Source organism: Cavia porcellus, unplaced genomic scaffold (assembly GCF_034190915.1).
Source record: "Cavia porcellus strain 051 isolate PalLab524CR breed Dunkin Hartley unplaced genomic scaffold, mCavPor4.1 scaffold_11, whole genome shotgun sequence".
Lineage (NCBI taxonomy): Eukaryota > Metazoa > Chordata > Mammalia > Rodentia > Caviidae > Cavia > Cavia porcellus.
In genome coordinates, this window is record NW_026947494.1 from 70,095,772 (window position 1) to 70,104,978 (window position 9,207).

The window sequence follows — 9,207 nt, forward strand, 5'->3', positions numbered from 1 at the left end:
ATTTAGTTGTTTGTAGCAGAATAGCACCTACTTTGTTTTATTTATTATTCTTTTTGGTACTGGGGATCGAACTCATGACTGCGCTGTTGCTCAGGCGCTTATGCCGCTGAGCTAAATCCTCGGCCCCAGAGCACCTATTTTTAACCTTCTGTTTTGTCTGTAGCTTAGCAGAGACTTGCCCTGAAGGACCTCTAGCTTAGTACTGGGGGTAAGTCAGCAGTCTGTGCAAACTGCCCCAGAGAGGTGACCCCTAGATCAAGAGGAAGAGAGCACTGTGAAAGAGTCCCCATCGCTAATGTATGTCCTAAAAGGTGCTTCCTTTGCAGAGTTGATGCTGAACAACTGTACTTAACGAGACGTGATTTCATAGGTTATCAGTTAGCCAAGCCGCACTCCAGGGGCCATCAATCACCTCAGCCTGTGACTGACAGCACCCCTGAGGAGGAGGACGTGTGCAGACATGTGCTTTTTTATTTTTAGTAGCTTTTCAGGAAATTCCCAAATAGGTGTTTGATTTGCACTTATTCCCTAGAGTCTCCTCATAGAAAACAACAAGGTTCAAAATAGTAATTTGAATGATAACATCTGTTATAATTTATGGAAATAGCTGGTAATTTAGAAGATTTCTTAGCACGCAGCCATATTTCAAGGTCATCGTTATGAACAATCAGCATTGTATAACAGAAAATTTCACTTTATTTTTAAACTTTTCTGTTTAGAATTAGATGAATGAGCATTTAGAATATGTAGTCTGGTACCTTTATTTATTCAGTGTCCATCCTTTGTGTCTCTCTCTCACCATTTCTTTCTCTTCCTCTTTCTCTCCATCTGCTAGATATTGTACCCAGGGCCTCATGCATGCTGGGCAGGTCCTCTATTACTAAACTACACCCCAGCTCCAAAATATCATTCTGTATCTTGTTTTACTGAAAACTTAGAAAATATGTATCATGCATAAAAAAGGACTTCTTTTGCAAGCAATAACCAGTTGAACACTGACAATTTTGTTTTCAACAAAACCACATAAAAATAACAGGCAAAAGATTTTAATTATGCAAAGATAAAGAGATAGGGAAAAAAAACAGGGGGAGAGAGAAGGTAATGTGTTGAAAGTTAGATGCAGATGGTTATGTGCTAATGGATGTGGCAGATGTGAGGAATATGCCTGTTTCTGTGATAGGATCTCTCAGAGTTCCAGGAATTGTAACAGACGTACCTGGATGTTGCAGTGAAAGGAGGCTATCATCTGTAGTGGTAGAAAGCTGTTCAGGAGGAAGTGACGTCTTAAAATCCACTAAGAGGTGCATCCTCCTGAGAGGGTGGGAAGAATCTCTTTACCAGGGAATATAGACTCAGAAATAGTCTAGAGGCTTAGAGTAGCTCACACACGCAATTTAAAAAAAAAAAACAGGGAAAATTAAGTAATATCCTCAGAACTCGTATTCTCTTTATCTCCAAAGGCCTACAGTAAGTACACTGGCAGAAAGGTCACCAACTCTCCTGATGAAAGGGCCTCAGATGTGAGCAGTTAAGGATGTCTGTAACATGAAAATAGAAGTTCAAAGAAAGGAACGCTCAGCTGGAGGAGAAAAAATAAAACAACCATCTCACACAAATGGCTGTGATGAAACAAAAGCAGTGTGTTTTTAAGAAAATAAATATTCAGAAAATGGGAACTTTTGGATCATTGAAGACATGGTAGCAAAATAAGGGATTTAAAAACAGGATTAAAGAAATTTCTGAGTACAGCAAAATAAAACATGGAAAAAAGGAGAGACTAAGATAAAATTAGAGACCCAAGCAAGGTGACTCGTTACCCAAATGGTAAGGGAATGCAGGCGAGAACAGAGGAAATAGAGAACCACCATCAAAACAATTCAAAACATTTTTTCAGAACCCACGGACATAAATGTAGACACTGAAAGGCCCGCTGACTTTTCAGCACAGCAGACCTGAAAATACACTCACACCATCTTTATAACATTTCAGAACCACCGACCAAAATAAATTGTAGAGGAGGAAAAAGGTAAAAATAAGAGAACTAGAACTTCTCATCAGCAGCACAGAAGACAGAACTCACTGAGTATGATGTCCAGAATTCTGAAGGAAAAATTACAGTCCACCTAGAGAAGTGCTTACCGAGTTAAACTTCCAAGCAAATGTCTAGGTAGAGGAGTCTTTTTCAGGCACCAAGGTAATAAAAAATTATTTGTCAGGAAGTTACTGCATATGCTTCATCAAAGTGATAGAGATGACTGAGAAAAAAGATGAGAGACCTATGAAAAAGGAGGCCCAACAGATAGAAAGGCCCAGGAAGACAGAAGGAGGAGACCAGGCATAGAGAACATTCAGTCCAGATGGGAGCTGGGGAGAAGGTTCCAAACTTTCTTCAGTGATTTGATGCACTGCGTGTTGGAGAGGAGTCAGGCAATAGGTGAGTAGATTTGAATTGGCTTAGTTGTGAGTATGAAAAAAGTAAGGTGGAAAAAACCAAATGCTTAGTTAGCCCAGAGAAAGCAAAACATTGTGTAGGAAAGAAGAGTTAAATGATTATGTATAGATCAATCCTGAGCAATATCATTATACAAATGCAAACTGAATAATGATCCAACATTACTATGTGAACTATATGTGGAGGGTGGGCTGATGAGAAAGGTATTTGCGTATGTGTGTCTGTCTGTGTGTCTGTGATGCTGACAGGAGGAAAGGAGGTCAAATCTTTAATCTCTGTAGGGAAAACATACAGAGTCCTAAAACAAATGAAAACAGTCATATCGCCATGCCACATACCTCTATGATGTTAATAAAATAATAGATACAAGAGTAGGTGGTTAGTGCCATATGGAGAAGGGACACAATTTCAAAAAAAAAAGTTTAGAGCTTTTAAATTCTGTATAGTTTAGATACAAAACTGGGGATTTAGCTCAGCAGCATAAGCACCTGCCTTGCAAGTGCGTGGTCATGGGTTCAATCCCCGGTACCGATAAAAAAAAAAAAAAGTTACAGGAACAGTATTGACTAATCGTTTTGTCTCATTTTTCTCTTCATGTACACACATACAGACACACATCCCGTTGGAACTTTGAGGTCAGATACTGTGCTGAATCTTGGGTAACAGTGCAGACAAGACCAAGTGTATTTCCACCCCGTGAGAACTTCCTCCAAAGCATTGATAAGTAAATTTTAGAGCACCACTGTGGGAACTCATGAGCTACACTTCACACTTATGTTGGAATACAGGGATTGCAGTTTAATTTTCAGCTAGTGAGATGTCTTTAAAATCAACTGAAATCATTGTTGGCAGCTCAGGTTTTTGCTTGGGAGATCCTATACTCAGCACCATTCGTCTGCTGTCATGTTCCATTCCCAGATACTCGGCTAATTGTAGCTGCTGCACTCTGAGGCTCAGAAGGGCAAATAAATTGCCTTAAACTCTTAGAGCAGTTTGGTGGGAGATTTGAGATTTGATGTAATTTTTAAATTTTTAATTTATTTTAAAGAAAATAAAAACGATGATGACAAAATTTCAAAATAAGATTGTAGGACAGTAACAATGGTGAGTACATTGTACATTGTTATTTTCAAAGTAGTTGCTCCTATTACAAAATGTAGGCATGAAAAATTGATCAGACAAATATAGGCACGCACCTTTTCAATGAACTAATAGCAATTAGTATAACTGTCTTAACTGTTGCGTGTGTGTTTATTTATTTTTCCTTTCCTTTCTTTTTCCTTTCCCCCATCCCAGGTTTTCATTCCTTTTTGAATAGCTTCATACCATTTCACAATGTCTGTTTTGCATTGTTGGTCTTATTTACTTTTTCAGCTTCTTTCACTAGGGAGACAATGAGATTTGAACCTGGGTTTTTGTTCCAAACCATACCCCATATTATGTACAGTTAAAACACTTTTTCAGTTAATCTAATGTCTGTAGTAAACACGATCAACTATATTTTTGAGGAAAAGCTAACATAAAGATAATCTCAAAGAACCTTGGCATTCATTGATGGTATCCCTTTTTTTGTCTAAAACCCTATACAGGGGGAAAACTAAATAATCATCGGCTATTGTTTCACTTCCTCTGTGAGCGACTTTTACCAGAGTCAGTATTCTGTTCAGCGGCAGATTAAATACCTAGATAAATTAGAATCCATTTGAAATGTACTGAAAACAATCTGCATTAGATCCTTAAGCTTAAAATATGAACATGGCACTAATGATTATATGTTTTGGAGCACTGTGAATGTTTGCTAAATGCTGGAATTATTCAGATTTGGATTAAGACCTGATCTCATGTGATTAGAGTAAGAGTATATATACCTAATCATCTTTTATTTGATGGTTTGGACCACAGTAGCTTAATTTTTAGAAGATTGACTATGATCTTAAAATGAAATTTTATTTCATTAACTTAAAATAAGACCTTTTGACTAGCAGCTCTCAAATGATTTCTGGCCCACTGAAGTGTCTCCTAAATCAAAGACTGTCTATATGTTTGGAGAATCCTGAATACATGTGTCTACCTTTTGGAGATTTATAGTTCACACTAGCATATTAGAGCCTCTGAGATAACATTTAATTAAAGAAGTCTGTTTTACCAGTCTCCACAATTTTTTGAACATGGATTAATTTCTTTCAGTCAATTTCTAATGTTACAAGGAACACATTTTGGGAAATATTAGATTCAGAGTTTTTCTTTAAGCAAAATTAATACATTGTGGCTTCAGGTTCTTTTTGGTTCTGAAATGTGATTTTACAATTGAGTTTCATGTCACTTTAATTGTAACTTGTGGGCATATAATTGTCAAAATATGTACAGAAACAACGTCCTATATTACCTTTGAATTCATCTTTGAGGCTTAATATTAAAGATTTGATATAAGAGAGAATTAGGGAAATGTTGGTCAAAAGATATAAAATTTAAGTAAGGAAGAATAAGTTCAAGAGATCTATAGAGTATAGTTTAAAATAATATATTCTTTAAAAATGCAAGAGATTAGGATGTATTCTTACTACAAAATGATAACCATGTGAGGTAATGCATATATTATTTAGCTTAATTTAGCCATTCCAGTGTTTGTGTATTTCAAATCATAATGTTGCACACGAAAATATAAAATTTTGTCATTTTAAAATACACAAATACATTTATAAAAACTTTAAAAGATTTGGCCATGACTTAGTATCTTCTTTGAAATATAGTTTGGAAATATCACAACATTATGAATATTTTCTAACAAATCATTTAAATATGTGTGTGTGTATACAAACACATACAAAGATACGTATCCATAACCTGTATAGATAATTCTAAAGTATTTCGTTGTATTATAATTTATCAAAGACACTTTTAATAAATCATTTGGGACTAGATAGTCTAGAGGCTTTATCCTAAGTTTATCAAATAAAATTTCATTTTTAAGAATATCATTTTAGTTTTTTCCATTTTCTATTGCAATGAATATCCTTATTCATTAAATATTTGTATAATTAGATTGTTGTATGTGTGTTTTAAGTTTCTAAAAGTACAATTCCAAATCAAAAAGTATCTGCATCCTAGATTTTAGTATGTATTTATGTCTGAAGCATCATACCAGTTTACAGTAGGCATCTGCCTAGCGTGTCCCCTTCGCTACTCTTTCTGCTGGCAACACAAGTAGACGTCTTTGAGTTAAAACCCTAGCTGGTACTCTTTAAAATGGGATGCGTGTGACTTCTACGTCAGAGGGCTGCTATCTTATGTAATAATCTGTATTTATTATTTAAGACATATTTAATAGAATTGTAAAGTGATTGAGGGACCAGAACTAAGTGGTTTTTGTGTTGAGTTACTATCCATCTGTGATTATTGCACAGGAAACTAGTGTTAGTAATTTAGAACTTTTTTATTTATTAGAGAGAACATGTAAATTTTTTGGTTACAGAATTGTTCAAACAATTATTTTATCTTGGTTGAAGATACTTGTTTCTGCAACATTTTTCATTAATTGGTTCTGTCATAAAGATGCAGTTATGGTAGTCTGGAACAATTGCACTTAACAGTCTTGAGCATGAAGATGTTTACGTAATGTCCATTTTCTTGTCATGAAATGTTTGCCTTTTACTCTCTGCAGTAAAATGTAAAATGGATTTCAGCCTGCTGTGGTGAATTAGTAACATAAGTGACTTACTCTTTTTTGCCCAAAGGAGGAAGACAGTGCTTTGGTGGTGCCTCGGTGGAGCAGGGGAAGATCTTGAGCTGCAGCTGTGAGCATCCACACGGCCGAGTTGTTGAATTTCATCCGCTCCAGCTTTGATGGACTCTGTGACAGCTGCGTACACATGGTGTAGTGAATACTAGCAGTGGCTGTACACTCAGGGGCAGCTCCGTATTACATACCCGCCCCACTGTCGCTAGCACTCGTAATTTGCACATACTCCTTATTGATTTTGTGTAGAAGAAACAAAACTAGTTTTCAGAGTGGTAATTAATAGGAACATATATTACATATTAATATTGATGGGAAAAATACATTCCCAGTGTTAGTAGTGACCATTTCCTGCCTCCAACAGAAAAGTTATTCATTTGGAGTCTAGTGTAATTTTTGATAATAAAATAAGAGTTTCAATCAAGAGCAGCCTAGAGCTTAAAATACAAAGTGAAAGATTAGTAAAAATCATGTCTCATTATTTTTCTGTACCTATACCAAAATTAATGTCAGCCTGGTTTTCCGTGGAACACGTGTTGGGAACTAATACAAAAGCATAGCACTCACTTTCTATACTTCTTAAAAGATTTAATTGCATATATAAATCTAATACATTTAATTGACTTCTGAAGCTGTGAGTTTTAAAAATATGAGAAAGGTGAAGGAAATAAATAAGATAAAAAGAAGGTAGTTACAACATAACAGGAATAACTTTATTTTCCACAAATAGAAATACAAGTTTAATAGCATCCTATGTGAATTTAGTGCTACTCACTTTGTAAGAGTTTAAAATATTCTATCTTATAGATCACACTTCTTTGGTATGCTAAGAATTTCTTTCAATGATGTCCAACAACATCGTTATCTGAATTCATTTTAAGTGCTCCTAGGAAATATAAAATATTTAGTTGCAGAATGAAATAATTTATGTAAAGTAGTAGAGTGCCTGGCACAACGCAAGTAATTAATAAATATTATTTGTTGTTATAATCATTCTTGTAGAATTTAATTCTTGATGATTCAGTAGCATAGTCTCAGTTTGGAGGGATTTTGTGACACTTAAGAGCCAACTTAAAGATAGCTGGAATAATTATGTGCTCAGAGGCGTTGGATATGTTGGGTAGAACTTGCATTAATGGGAACATTAATATAAATAAAAATTACATCAGCTATTCCTGACAATGGAAGCAAAGAACGTTTATTGTGGAGTCCTTAGCAGGGAGACAAGGACTAGACCTGTGGCCGTGAGGAAAGTGCTGTGTGCCAAGGGTTTGGGATTGTCCCTGTAGCCCTGGACCTGAGGAGGACAGCAGTAGGCAGAGCCCCTGAAGGTGGACAGAAGGTTGTAGTATTTACCAGCGAAGAAATGGCAAAGCATGCTCAGAAAAATGGTGATTTGGGGGGTCACATCCCACAGACTAGAGTGTTCTCACACATGTACACATGGATTGTAGGAGTAAGCTCATCTGGAGATGCTTTTGACAATGTCAGAAGACTAGATCTAAAGCTGTTCTTGTGTGACCATTCAGGTGGCACTCCAGGTACTCCTGAGGCAGACACCGTGCTCTGAGCTGGGACAGTACGGTCCTCAAATGTCTGCCTCTCCACCCTGACAGGGCCACTCCTGAGCAGTAAGTGACTTACTGGGTTTAGCTGCCGAGAGCTGCCATCTTCCCTTGACATACAAAATAGACAAACATAACAAAAACTAGTGCAGTCAACTTCCAGGGTGATATGTAGTGTACCATATTTCATCCTCCACTTGGAGAGGAGTGTCAAATCTTTTCTGAAGTGAACTACTTGACTTAGATCGTGATGTCTATTGGAAATTGCATAGAAGTTTCATATTCTTTAATATGGAAAAAAATGGAAAATCCTTTCAGGTCACAGGTGGTATCACAGACTGAGAATGTATTTTACAGTATGCATTTGTTGGAAAGAACTTGAAAAGGTAAGTTTTCCATCCATAAATATGTATAAATAATTGATCTCAAATCTACTTTGCTTGGATCATTGGGTGACAAGGCCAAGTAAGAGCTGTATCATGGGGAAGGGTACCTGAACCTGGGGAAGGAACTTTCTAGAGCAAAAGTGGGGGAGGAAGTTAACTGGAGATACATGACAAATTTCCCAACTCTTTTAGGGTGGGTTTTGTTTACAAAACTATGTTGTCTTTCCACACGGCTTACACTTATACATGTGCATATACTTCATGGTGATGTACGTGATGATGTGCATGGTAATGTCCTCAGAAGGTTTTTTTGGTCTGATTATCTGCATGTACGTCAGCCTAACTAAAGGCTCGCCGATTTTGTTGACCTTTGTAAAGAACCAAAATTTGCTTGTTAGTTTTCTCTAACGTGTTTTTGTTACTTTTAGAATACTGTTTCCATTTTCTTTCATGTCAAATTATTTTCTATTTTACTTCGTGGTTTCTTTTTGAGCCAGTGGTTATTTAGCAGTGTGTACAAATTCTCAGATTTTTGTAATTGATTTAAATTTTCCTTCTTCATGGCCAGAGAACATATTTTATGTAATCTCAATAATTTTAGACTTCTTGTGGCCTGTATTTAATGGTTTAGCACATAGTTTGTCCTAAAGGATGTTTTACATGCACTTTGTGGAGGTTCTGTTACTTGGGTGTTGTGTTCCCCAGATGCCTGTTAAGTGTAGTTGTTTTCTAGTGTAATTCCAGTCTTCTATTTCCTCAAAAATGTTTGGCCTATTTTTTTCTTATTTTTGGAAGTAGGAAGTCCATGTGCCTATTATTGTTGACTTGTCTATTTCTACTTTCAATATTAGATGTTTATGCATCTGAGAGGGTTGTTATTAAATGCATGTACATTTATCTTTGTTATCTTTTTATCATTTTAAAATGACTCGTATCTCTGGTAACATTTTCATCATTTATTTATATTTATTTAATTTGTCAGATGTTAGTAAAGCTGTGCGAACTTCCCTACAGTTGCTGTTCATAAGCTGCATCCTTTGTCATTGTTTTTATTCAATTTATTTATAT

The 9,207-nt window shown here is 36.0% G+C and overlaps 1 protein-coding gene across 1 annotated transcript in view; it reads left to right on the forward strand.

Moving 5' to 3' along the window:
• The window catches only part of Ca8 (carbonic anhydrase 8), a 109,193-nt gene extending 102,015 nt beyond the window's left edge, over window positions 1-7,178 (forward strand). The window contains exon 9 of the mRNA XM_063258462.1: window positions 6,187-7,178. The gene's annotated coding sequence lies outside the window, so the exon portion shown is untranslated. The remainder of the gene's footprint in view (window positions 1-6,186) is intronic.
• The last annotated feature ends 2,029 nt before the right edge of the window (window positions 7,179-9,207 follow it).